This window comes from Xenia sp. Carnegie-2017, unplaced genomic scaffold (genome assembly GCF_021976095.1).
Source record: "Xenia sp. Carnegie-2017 unplaced genomic scaffold, XeniaSp_v1 HiC_scaffold_12, whole genome shotgun sequence".
Taxonomy (NCBI): Eukaryota; Metazoa; Cnidaria; class Anthozoa; order Malacalcyonacea; family Xeniidae; genus Xenia; species Xenia sp. Carnegie-2017.
Genome location: NW_025813425.1, coordinates 165015 through 178244, shown reverse-complemented (window position 1 = coordinate 178244; position 13230 = coordinate 165015). Strand labels below are relative to the sequence as shown.

Here is a 13230-nt window from a genome sequence, read left to right as displayed (position 1 = left end):
ATCATTCAGTGGCGAGTCTAGGGTAGATCAACACATTATGGCAATCTACAATTGAAAATACTTCGAAAACGACGTTGTTGGTTAGAAATTTCTAAACATAAAGATAATGCCAACGTGACTCATTGTAAATTATTTTTGATTGGAAAAAAATACTAACAGTAATATAAATTTCGACCTTTCCAGGTTCGGAACTGGTACCACCTTTCCTAGCATTCATTATATTATTTGGCCATTTCGAAGAAATTTCGAAACAGCAGATTTCTAATGCAAAATAGTCTGAGCGAGCTTACAAGTTTTTGGGCAAGTTACAAAATCATAAGAATACTTAGGCCATGTGCGAAGCACGTGCGTTTTATACCCCCTTCACAACCCACACATGTGGATTGTATTACCCAACAAGGATAATTGAATTTTTTCCCTCCTTCAGCTTACATCTGGGGAACTTACGTATCATACTTTTCCCACAGCGGCGACCAGTTCTTTCGCCAAAATTGAATTGATTGTCATTTTTTCGCAATTCACCGTAATCCTACTCTCTTTTCCATACTCCTTAAGTTCGACAGTTATCAATACGGGGACCCCGGATGAAGTAGCCGACCCAGAAAACCTATAATAATTTAAGCTGCTATTTCTGGGTAATGCCGCTACACTCGCACAACCCAGGATTTTCGACGCGAGCACGCGTTCCTCGCAGTTCTCCTGCGGGATATCCACAGTCAGAGAGCTTTCATTCATACCCGACAACTTCTCTGTGAACGAAGATAATTTAAGGTAAGTCAATATTTCTGTAATAATTTCATTTTACATGCATTTGTATAAGCAAGATAAAAATTTATAACCGCGATACTTACTTTGCAAAGTAAGAAAGTCATTTTCAGTTATCGGCCTCGCGTGAAGCTGTTCTCCCATCGGGCATTTCAACTTGACAGTAAACTTATCGGACTTCGTGCTGGTAAAAAAGCGAGATCAATTTGAACACATGATAAAGTTTTACTGCTAGGTATTCTAAATTATCCTCTTATGTTAAAGCTTGGGTCCTTATATACACCAGTCTAGTGTCTTCATTTGGAGAGATCTGTTGAGTCCTTATGAGTTATCTGATGTTAAAACTTGAGTTCTTATAAACTCCAGTCTAGTGTCCTCATCAGGAGTGACGTAATGTTGAAACTTGAGTTTTTATAAACTCCAGTCTAGTGTCCTCATCAGGAGTGACGTAATGTTGAAACTTGAGTTCTTATAAACTCCAGTCTAGTGTTCTCATCAGGAGTGACGTAATGTTGAAACTTGAGTTCTTATAAACTCCAGTCTAGTGTTCTCATCAGGAGTGACGTAATGTTGAAACTTGAGTTCTTATAAACTCCAGTCTAGTGTTCTCATCAGGAGTGACGTAATGTTGAAACTTGAGTTCTTATAAACTCCAGTCTAGTGTTCTCATCAGGAGTGACGTAATGTTGAAACTTGAGTTCTTATAAACTCCAGTCTAGTGTTCTCATCAGGAGTGACGTAATGTTGAAACTTGAGTTCTTATAAACTCCAGTCTAGTGTTCTCATCAGGAGTGACGTAATGTTGAAACTTGAGTTCTTATAAACTCCAGTCTAGTGTTCTCATCAGGAGTGACGTAATGTTGAAACTTGAGTTCTTATAAACTCCAGTCTAGTGTTCTCATCAGGAGTGACGTAATGTTGAAACTTGAGTTCTTATAAACTCCAGTCTAGTGTTCTCATCAGGAGTGACGTAATGTTGAAACTTGAGTTCTTATAAACTCCAGTCTAGTGTTCTCATCAGGAGTGACGTAATGTTGAAACTTGAGTTCTTATAAACTCCAGTCTAGTGTTCTCATCAGGAGTGACGTAATGTTGAAACTTGAGTTCTTATAAACTCCAGTCTAGTGTCCTCATCAAGAGTGACGTAATGTTGAAACTAGAGTTTATATACTCCAATCGAGTCGAGATATACACATTGACTTGTTTTTATGCTAAATCCAATGACTTTAACGGAAATATTTTGATGATAAAAGATAATTAATAATTGATAAAACAGTAACGCGACATACCATATCTCAAAACTAACTGGTTGTATAGTATCCTTAAAATCTATCCCCATGCTCACGGTGACTGTAGAACCAATACCGATCGATTCTAAACAAGAGCAAAGCAACCCCATCCCAATTATTCACAGGTGATTTGCAGGTTAATATTTTTTCTAAGCAGACAACTCACCAATCTTAGGAAAATCGGCTATTTTCAAACCGAGTCCCACTTTCTAAGACGAGAAAACAAACAGAGTCTCAGTAAGCACATTTCTACTAACGACTATGACTTACAATGCAATTTACCTTCTCGCCAACGTGAATGTTTTCAACACATGAACTGCCGCTGTTAGTAAATGTTATTTCAACGGCGACCATCGTAGTCGAATACAAACACGGACTCCGGGGGAACTTGTATTGAGCCTGCAATCCACGACCAGCCATCTTATTGAGCAGTTCATAAGTCCTCAATTGAGAGAAGTCCGTTACGACCTACATGAGAAAGTCGGCTTGAGCATGATTTGATCACGTGTCATTTCATGCGCAATTCAAGTAGGCGATTGGCTGTGTTGCTATTCATCTGTAGCCTTTCATTGTTATCAGTTGAAAAGGACCTCATCCTTAATCTAGAGCATGCGCATTGAATACTTAACTCATCGATGTACCTTTTGCACAACCGCAGCAACTCCATTCTGTACGACACCAAGGGAAAGTGTTTTCATATCGTCCACCAGCGAGGGAGAAAGAATGTTCTTATGTGCAGGACCATTTACAACAGGAGCCACAGGAACTATAAAAAATATTAAAGTATTTCGTATAGAGGAAAAAAATCAATCGGATTGGTGATTTCAGTGCCACAAGTTAAGCCGTTAAAGAGTGAGCTTACTATCTTCATCAAACGAAAGCAATTGATCAGTTGTTGGTGGCTTAGAAACTCGTTTATTCTTCGGAGCATCATCGGATTTCTTCGTTTCGACCTCAATATACAAAATATTGTGATTAATTAATTGCAGTTCATATGTGAAAAGCTGAATTATTTCTCGTTTTCAAACAGTGGTATACATATCCTTTGAAAGTGTGCACAGTAATTTATCTCACTTTTTCGCTGGCGTTTCTTGTTTAGCATCGTCACTCTCCTGTGACGAATCGCTTTCCGAGGACTCGGCGTCGCTATCCGAAGACTCTTCACTCGTTTTCGACTCGATGCTGCTCTGACTTTCTGATTTTTTTCGACTCTTTGCTCTTTCATTCCTTCCCCCTTCGACGTCGCTCTCTTGGCTTTCTGAAAAGCGAAATTGAATGACAAAAACTGAGGAGGGGGGAGGTATCAGAGGAAAATGAATGGCGCGGACGCTTTTAAACGCATGACGTTTTGCAAGAGATTTTTTTATTTATTTATTCCTTAATAAGTCTATATCACATACTATGGAGTAGACTTATGTTTATCCGACAGGAAGCAAACAGATTTTCCCGGGGGGTTGCATTAATGTGCTGGCAAAGGTTTCCCGGAGCCCGGGGCTTTGCATTGTGAAGTTGTAAATAAGTTAAACCCTTATACTAAGTCTAACTGTTTGTCATTTTCAAGCGCACGATATTATAGTAGCCATTTCAAATTCTGGTGTGAAATACGTACAATAGGGTACATTCTGGTACATTTCCACACTGCACCATCATGTAAAAACAAAATGAGGTCTTGTCATGAGTAAACTATGTGACCATACATGCCAAAGACAAGGTCAAACTACGAAAACTTGAGGCGGAAACATTGCTTAAAGTAAATATTTAATCAGAGGAGCCATACAGCAATACACCATTAATGTACCCCACCATTCGTAGGGAAGGGAGGATTGTTTTCTGTCAATACGTATATTGCCCGAGGAGCCATGCAGCAATACACCATTAATGTACCCCACCATTCGTAGGGAAGGGAGGATTGTTTTCTGTCAATACGTATATTGCCTGAGGAGCGATACAGCAATACACCATTAATGTACCCCACCATTCGTAGGGAAGGGAGGATTGTTTTCTGTCAATACGTATATTGCCTGAGGAGCCATGCAGCAATACACCATTAATGTACCCCACCATTCGTTGGGAAGGGAGGATTGTTTTCTGTCAGAACGCATATTGCCTGAAGAGCCATGCAGCAATACACCATCGCGAAAACCCCGGTATTTGTAGGCAAATATTGTGCTGGTAGCGATCTATATTTTCTATGACTGTGAATATAACGGTACCATAGATATCAGTTTTAACAGCATACCACTTGATCTCTTACCTGTTTCCGATCCAGGTAAAGACTCCATGCTAGATTTACTGACGCTCTCGCTGCCTTCATCGCTCTCACTTTCACTTCCGCTGCTTCCACTTGAACCGGAGCCTGTGGGAACACGATGCAAAAAATAGGCACGCAGTGCGTACAAAAGGGTAGCCTTGCTTAACACAAATGATTTATTCAGCCAAACTGTGCATAATTGGTTATATATGTATATATATAAGCTTGAAGATTGGTAACCAAGCATTATTGTTGAAATTAAATAAACTTAATTACGCGTCCAGTAGGAAAAGACTTGGGGGGAAGAACGCACCTGATTCAGATTCCGACGCAGAGTCGGATTCAGATTCACTCGAGTAAAATGTAGACTTTTTCTTTGATCTTGACTTCGATTTAGATTTCTCCCACAACGGCTCGACCTACATAAACATATCGATAAAATGTTGAATCACACAATCAAAACATAATCATGGGATATGAACGATCACAAACCTCGACGTTTCTAACAGAGGGATCGGGAGGGACCTCGGGTATTCGGGAAGTTCTTGATAGCCAGACGCTCGTGCGTTTATGAGATGAGAGAGAGCCGACGATGAACTCACCATGACCTTATAGAGAAGAACATTAGCTGCATGGATTGACACTAGATACTACAGCATATACAGAGACCTAAGAGGCAATGCTTGATCTTTCCTAATAAAGATACTAGACAACTCAAGTTTCAACATCACTACTAATGAAGAGACTAAACTGAGATACATAAAGACTCAGGTTTCAACATCATATCCTTCCTGGTGAGGATACTAGACTAGAATGTAGGACTCAAAATTCAAAATCAAATCACTCCTAATAAAAACACTACACTGAAGAATATATTGGAGTGAAGTCGTAACATCAGATTACTCTTGATGAAGACACTAGACTGGAGTGCACAAGGACTCAAGTTTTAACATCAGATCACTACTAATGAAGACACTAGACTGGAGTGCATAAGGACTCAAGTTTTAACATCAGATCACTACTAATGAAGACACTAGACTGGAGTGCACAAGGACTCAAGTTTTAACATCAGATCACTACTAATGAAGACACTAGACTGGAGTGCATAAGGACTCAAGTTTTAACATCAGATCACTACTAATGAAGACACTAGACTGGAGTGCACAAGGACTCAAGTTTTAACATCAGATCACTACTAATGAAGACACTAGACTGGAGTGCATAAGGACTCAAGTTTTAACATCAGATCACTACTAATGAAGACACTAGACTGGAGTGCATAAGGACTTAAGTTTTAACATCAGATCACTACTAATGAAGACACTAGACTGGAGTGCACAAGGACTCAAGTTTTAACATCAGATCACTACTAATGAAGGCACAAGACTGGAGTGCACAAGGACTCAAGTTTTAACATCAGATGACTCCAGATGAAGACACTAGACTGGAGTGCACAAGGACTCAAGTTATAACATCAGATGACTCCAGATGAAGACACTGGACTCAAGCATTTAACAGCCTTGACTGAAGACCTTCCTTCACCTTTGAAAGATGACTCTAACACGGGAGGTGGTTTGGAAGCCAGCAATATTTTCTTGGAGTGTTTAACAATCTGTCCCACCTGAAATACACACGAGAACAAATAAATCGACGCCATTGGAACATGTCATTCGAGTGCTATATTATACATTAAACAAAGTATTCGTAAAAAAAGAACTGCTGTCCAAAACAAACCGAAGTTAATAACTGTAAATCACATTCTAATGGCAAAAGTTTCTCCATTTACTATTGGTTTGAAGATGCTAAAATCAAACTTTCGATATTATAATAGTTTAAATTTATAGCTCAAAACCAGTGTAGTAAGGAAGTTCATACTTGGTAAATATGGTATACGGTATAATAATGGTAAATAATTTAATTTCGAAACTTTGGACGACGAAGTTCAAATCTCGATTGGTTCATTAAAATTTCTTCAACGCAATAAAAAAACAAACAGGAAATATAGATATGTTTCTTATCTAATAAGTGAATGCCTTAGATAAATTATATTAGATAAAATACAACCCAGCCAATGATTGAATATTTGAGATAAAACACAACCTAGCCAATGAGTGAATGTCTTAGATAAAACACAACCTAGCCAATGAGTGAATGTCTTAGATAAAACACAACATAGCCAATGAGTGAATGTTTTAGACAAAATATGACCTAGCTAATGAGTGAATGCTTTAGATAAAACACAACCTAGCCAATGAGTGAATGTTTTAGACAAAATATGACCTAGCTAATGAGTGAATGCTTTAGATAAAACACAACCTAGCCAATGAGTGAATGTTTTAAACAAAATATGACCTAGCTAATGAGTGAATGCTTTAGATAAAACACAACCTAGCCAATGAGTGAATGTTTTAGACAAAATATGAGCTAGCCAATGAGTGAATGTTTTAGACTAAATATGACCTAGCCAATGAGTGAATGTTTTAGATAAAATATAATCTATCCAATAATTCAATGTTTTCGATAAAATATACAATAAAAAAGTTCTAAAATTAAACCTTCTCTCCGGGAAACACAATGGGACGTAAAAATCGCGCTCGATCCCTTATATCGTAGCTCTGGTCATATTTGGCGAGATTTAATACATATTGACACAACTGCTGAGTCTACAGAAATAGAAGTGGTACGCAGCGTATTAAGTCAAGCTACGACTAGAAGTGTGAAAAAAATAAAAAATATAAACAGTATATTAAGTAAAAAAGTAAATGGTTTGAACCCGGGAGTATCGTTACATGTTTATAAATATAGATCATCCAGGTTAGTATAGTTCTGAGAAGGACTGTTTTTGTTGTTGTTGACTGACGTTTCGACAACCTTAGCGGTAGTCATCTTCAGAGTCAAATGAGGAGTAAACGTCAGGTTAGCCGTATTTGTTATCTGGTTCTTACGTCATTGTATTGTGTGTACAGGAAATGTGTGGATGTCAATTGTGTATTACCCAATGTGGATTAGTGTGAAGTTTAATGTTTTTAGTTGATCGTTTGTTTGTATTGTGCACCTTACAAACGATTTATTAATAAGTATAAACGTGTTCAGAAATCAGTTGGTAAAAACTTGAAATTTAAGAAAATTTCTAAGTTTGGAAAGGTTCAAAACACAGTCCAACCTGTATTAAGCGCGCCGTATTAAACGGTAGCCGTATTGTACGAATCCAGACTAGAACCCCTCCCTTCCTCACCCAACCCAGGAATAGATCTCACCATCATGGATGTATTCCTGAGTTGCTGCCAATATATAAATTGATCACCCTAATTCATAATTATAAAGTATTTTCTTCAAGTGGCAAACCTGGTTTGGATTGATTAGAATTAATTTCGCACCAAGATTGATGATTTGTAATTTCACAATATCCTCCTGAAAACAACGGAAAAAACATTGAAACACTCTTTTAAAAAAACATTTGTCGAAAAACATGAAGAAATTTCGAGACAAGTTATGCCGAAATGTTGAAATCCATAACTCACAAACCTCCTTTGTGAATGACTTCGCGGCTATTCTCAGTACATCCGGGGCAACGGAACACGTTCCGCATATTCACCGACGAGCCAAATGATACTGGCACGAGCCATGGGAACATGTGGAACATGGGAATAATGCTTGAAGATAATAATGCTTGGAAGATAGGAGTAATTGGAAGATAGAGAATGCTTGGAAGATAGAGTAATGCTTGGAAGATGGAGTAATGCTTGGAAGATAGGGAGTAATGCTTGGAAGATCGGAGTAATGCTTGGAAGATTGGCAATTTGCTTGGAAGATTGGGAATAATGCTTGGAAGATAGGAGTCATGCTTGGAAGATAGGGAGTAATGCTTGGAAGATTGGGAATAATGCTTGGAAGATAGGGAGTAATGATTGGAAGATAGGGAGTAATGATTGGAACAAAGGGAGTTATGCAAATTATAAAGATTACATACCGTAATTTTATTCAGTATTTTCGTCATTTGTATGATTATTTGAGATTTATCTTTATGCTAAAAGAAATGAATAACAGCCATCCATCATAATACGTACGTTTATCGCAATCAAGATAAAGACAACGACAAAATTACCTTTAATTGTAATAATTTTTTTATCATTACAACGCTTTCAGCCACCACCGTTTCTAAAGTAAAGAAATTGACGTCTGACATGTATACATCAACTTCAACAAGATAAATTTTCATTCATTTGTAAATCTAAATGAGGATCCAAGGATAGTGCAGAGTTTAAAAAAACACACTACATTTTGACTCGTAATTTCAATTAACTATAACATGTTTTGCACATTTATTTGATTACGGTATCAACTTCCGTTTCATTTTATTACTAGGCCTTTAATGACCGAGCGCGAGGTCTTTACGGAGAAATAACGGACCGAGGTCTTTTGTACAGACCGAGCCGTAGGGCGAAGTTTGTACAAAAGACTGAGGTTATTAAAAGGATTATTATATGGCATTATTTGAACTGAAACGAAGCTTGCTTTCTTTCTCGTCTTTGCTGTTTTTTACCCGTCGGCTTTCACTTTTCTAGTTTTCGTCCATAAAAAATAAATCGTTTCAAATTGTATCGTCTGGATAGTTTAACTGTTTTCCAAGTATTTTTCCTTCGAATCTCATTCGTAAATGTTTTTTTGTTTCGTTTATTTTGCGTTTTGCTGTTTGCATTACGAAGTTTGTTTACACTTGACTGTTAAATTACGCGTTTATGGACCTTGGTCCATTACGGGAAAATAATGGACCAGCAAAAATGTTTCTGAGCCAATCAAAGCGCGCCATTTTGCCATACAACAATGCTTTTAATAATAATAACGTTATTATGCATTGTTGGAGATTTGCATCCGTAAATTCCATTATGAAATCAGCAAGCCCATTGCCAAACGTAAAAATAGTGTAAAAAACACTTGGTATAAAATGAAAAAAAGCGAAAAATCCAAGTTTTAAAGATCTCGCGTTGGCCTGTGCGTACATTACAGTACCAATTTTGCTTCAGGGTGATTATAGTTTTTGTGAACAAGGCCTGCTTTGAAGAATATTTAACAGCAATTCCCAAGATCGGTTAAAAAGGTATTTGTAACTTACTATTCCTATTGCATAGATAGCAGTTAACCTGACCAGTTAAACAGGTATTGTTATAACTTATCCTTCCTATTGGATAGCAATCTAACTAGACCGGTTAAACAGGTATCTGAAACTTACCATTCCTATTGGATAGCAGTCTAATTAGACCGATTAAACAGGTATTTGCAACTTACCAATCGTATTGGATAGCAGTTTAACTAGACCGGTTAAACAGGTATCTGCAACTTACCATTCCTATTGGATAGCAGTCTAACTAGACCGGTTAAACAGGTATCCGTGACTTCGGGAATGTTCGATGACTTCGGGCTTGTATCGTCGACGCAACGAACTCTTTGTCCGAATTGTTGATGTAATTCTGGTAACGAGAACGATGAGATGTAAAAAAGGCAAAAATGGGGGGACTATGTATGAAGAGGATAAAAGTATATATGATAAGGGTAACTAGGAAGTTTTGTTTATTTGATCTTCCGTAATTACAGTGCTCGATGCGTTACAGCGGAGCATAATTATATTGTTAAGAAGAAAATTCACAAAACTACAATTTCATCTCGACAAGCCTGTTTCGTGATTTCTCACTCTTCAGGGGATAATATTAAATGAATACAAATGCACGTGTCTAACTATATATAGGTAGAACTACATACAAGCTAGGTTTACGATTACAAATTACATTAAAGTGCCTTGAGTCTATGGCGACAAGAGGAGACAAGTTCGTTACGTTTGTTGAGAGATGATAGTTGTGGTTGGTAGGTGATCAAGGATTTTTCTTTCAGGCATAGGTTGCATCTTTTGTTGGCGCTGTTGTACGGTTTGCTGTTAGTAATGATGTTCCATGAGATATCGTGAGCGATGTTGTTGTCTTTAAGTGTCCATATGTGTTTACTGAGTTTGGTTGAGTTTCTTAGTTTTTTGTGGCGGAAAGAGGCAGTGGGGTTCCTGTGTCGAGTTTTAAATTCGTTTTCTGCATGTCCGATTTAGGTCTCAGTTGTGTTAGTGTCCAAACGTTTAACAGTTGCTTTGTAGATGACAGATGATTGTAGGCAGTTTTCGTTAAGTGGGCAGTTTTGTTTCTGTCGGCAGTTGCATGTTTTAGTTTTTGTATATTTTTGTCATTGATGGTGTCATTAGTACTGTCAGGTGCTCTCACCTGATAAGGGTAACTATATATTTTGAAGGATAAAGGGCAGCTATGTATGTTCGTGCAATTAAGGGTAACTATGTATTTTGAAGGATAAAGGGCAGCTATGTATGTTCGTGCAATTAAGGGTAACTATGTATTTTAAAGGATTAAGGGCAGCTATGTATGTTTGTGCAATTAAGGGTAACTATGTATTTTGAAGGATAAAGGGCAGCTATGTATGTTCGTGCAATTAAGGGTAACTATGTATTTTAAAGGATAAAGGGCAGCTGTGTATGTTCGTGCAATTAAGGGTAACTATGTATTTTAAAGGATAAAGGGCAGCTATGTATGTTCGTGCAATTAAGGGTAACTATGTATTTTAAAGGATAAAGGGCAGCTATGTATGTTCGTGCAATTAAGGGTAACTGTGTGCGAAGAGATTAACAACTATATATGCTGAGGATCAATTTTTAAAGAGAGGAAAAGTTTTTATGGTAAAGGAACTCTGTGGGAGGTGACGCAGAAACAAGAGGTTATTGAAGAACAAATATTGTAGCTCTTCAAACTATAACTGCAACTATACAAAGTAACGTTCAGAAAATACACAAATATCTTCAATATGACAGACAAGTTTTCATCTCGATGAAGAATATTTAAAATTTCAAAATGGGCAATTTCTTGAAACATCTCAACAAAACAATATTACCTGAAATTCCCGCAATAGTAGCGTTATATTACTTTCCGAAGCGATGTTCGTCATTATTTCAAGCTAAAAAAATACAAAATACCGTTGAATCTTCAAGATAATTCTCATGTTAAACACCGATACACGTGTATATGACATGATTTTTTATCGTCTACAACAACTGTCATGGACTCTCTTTTTGACATAAATGTCTGCATGCTTAGTTTTGGATTTATTGAAGTTTTTGTGGTAGATAAATAAGGGAATGTACGTTCAATCGTTTCCTAATGAGCATAATTCGTAATTTCATTTATTTTCACTAAAAATAAAACTTTTTTAAGGGCTGTTTACATGAGCCCTACAGGAAGGTTGGCCCTTCCAAGCGAGATCTCGCGTGCAGTTAAATTTCTACATAAAATCACTCTTCGTTTATATGAGAGGTAGGCCAGCCTTACCAGCCGAGATCTTGCTATTGTTTACACGAAATCTCGCCATGTAGGGCTGAGAATGTCCAATGTAAACGCATTCAGAAGGTCTAGCCCTTCCTGTAGGGCTGAAAAATTAAAGGATTCTCATGCATGCGATAAGGCATCGCTTTTCAGCAATGGTGACAACAAAAGACATCAACGGGAGCAAACAAACTAAGAAAGCGTAAAAAATCAAAAGGCGACAACTATATTGGTTTGTTTTCAGCTATTTTGTATTTTGGCGCTGAAATTCTCAGTTCAAACAGAGCTCTTGATGTATGGCTAGAATTTGCATGTAAAAGAAAGGTAGAATACAGCCCTACAAAGAAGGCTAGCCCTTTCCGTAGGGCTCATGTAAACAGTCCTTAAATAGGTTATCATTTTACTAAACAATACAATAGTTTTAACACAGTACAAGCAGGTTTGCGGTACAACAACGAAATAAAACATGATTCAAAAAAAGTAAATCAGAAAACGGCCAAAAATAAATTCTTCAATGTGTGTACATATCACCAAAACATTAATAACTCCACAAGTAAGCATGTCAAGATTAGCGTTAAAAACAAAGACAAATGCGGAAGATTGATTCTTCAAAGACAAGAAAAAATCGTGTCAAGGGCACTTAAGCAGATCAAGTTAACGTACATCAGAGATCAGAAGTAAAATACATAAAGTCAGATATAGACATGTAGTCAATCGTCACCTGCTTACCTTAAATGTTTTGATATATTTTGAGTCGTTGGAATGAACGAAGAAACTTTTCAGATGCGCTTCAAACATTCCCTAGAAGATTTACAAATAAGGAAATTGCTTTAAACGACAGAAATTAAACCAATTTAGGCACATGCAACCAATGCAACGAAAGACGAGGAAATCAAATGAAAATCACCTTCCTTGTCGATGATAATGTTGCTATATTGCTAAGAACGACATATTGAACTTCTCTAAAGAAAAAAATCCATCCAGTATCATCAAAGAGGTCAGTGCCAAGTATTATTGATGACCAACGAAATCTGAGAACTGTTTTTGTTCACTTATTGTGTAACTACATATTTTAATTATAACAGATCAGTGCAAAACCGAGATCCAAAGTCGAGACTTTTCTCCAGCTCGAGAGTTCTCACTACCCCTCAAAGGTTTGCATAAGCCAGTGCAAACACGTAAAACATCGTTTATTTCTTTTATAAAATAACAATAATGCGAAAAAGACAAATTTGAAACAAACGCTTTGACCTTTCCTCAAACATGTATTATGATTGATTTGTAAATTTCCTTTGATGCATTTAGTTGATTTAGCTCAGTTCGGTTTGCATAGGCAAATGGAAATTCACTTCTACACCAATCAGCGTACGCGTTTTATTGTATTTATTCTGTAATGATTAATATGAGAGCTACGTGATTGTGAAAGTTTGAGAATGTTTGAATTTAATGTAGAATATCACTGGTCGACAAAGATGCGTGGCAAGATCAACAAAAACGATGCGCATTGCATATTTGGTCAGGATACTTAGATCGGCGAAAAATAATAATCAGCTCGAGC

The 13230-nt window shown here is 37.2% G+C and overlaps 1 pseudogene; it reads right to left on the bottom strand.

The window, feature by feature from the left end:
• LOC124446202 overlaps positions 1 to 12937 on the bottom strand; it is a 96217-nt pseudogene extending 83280 nt beyond the window's left edge.
• Between the last annotated feature and the right edge of the window lie 293 nt (positions 12938 to 13230).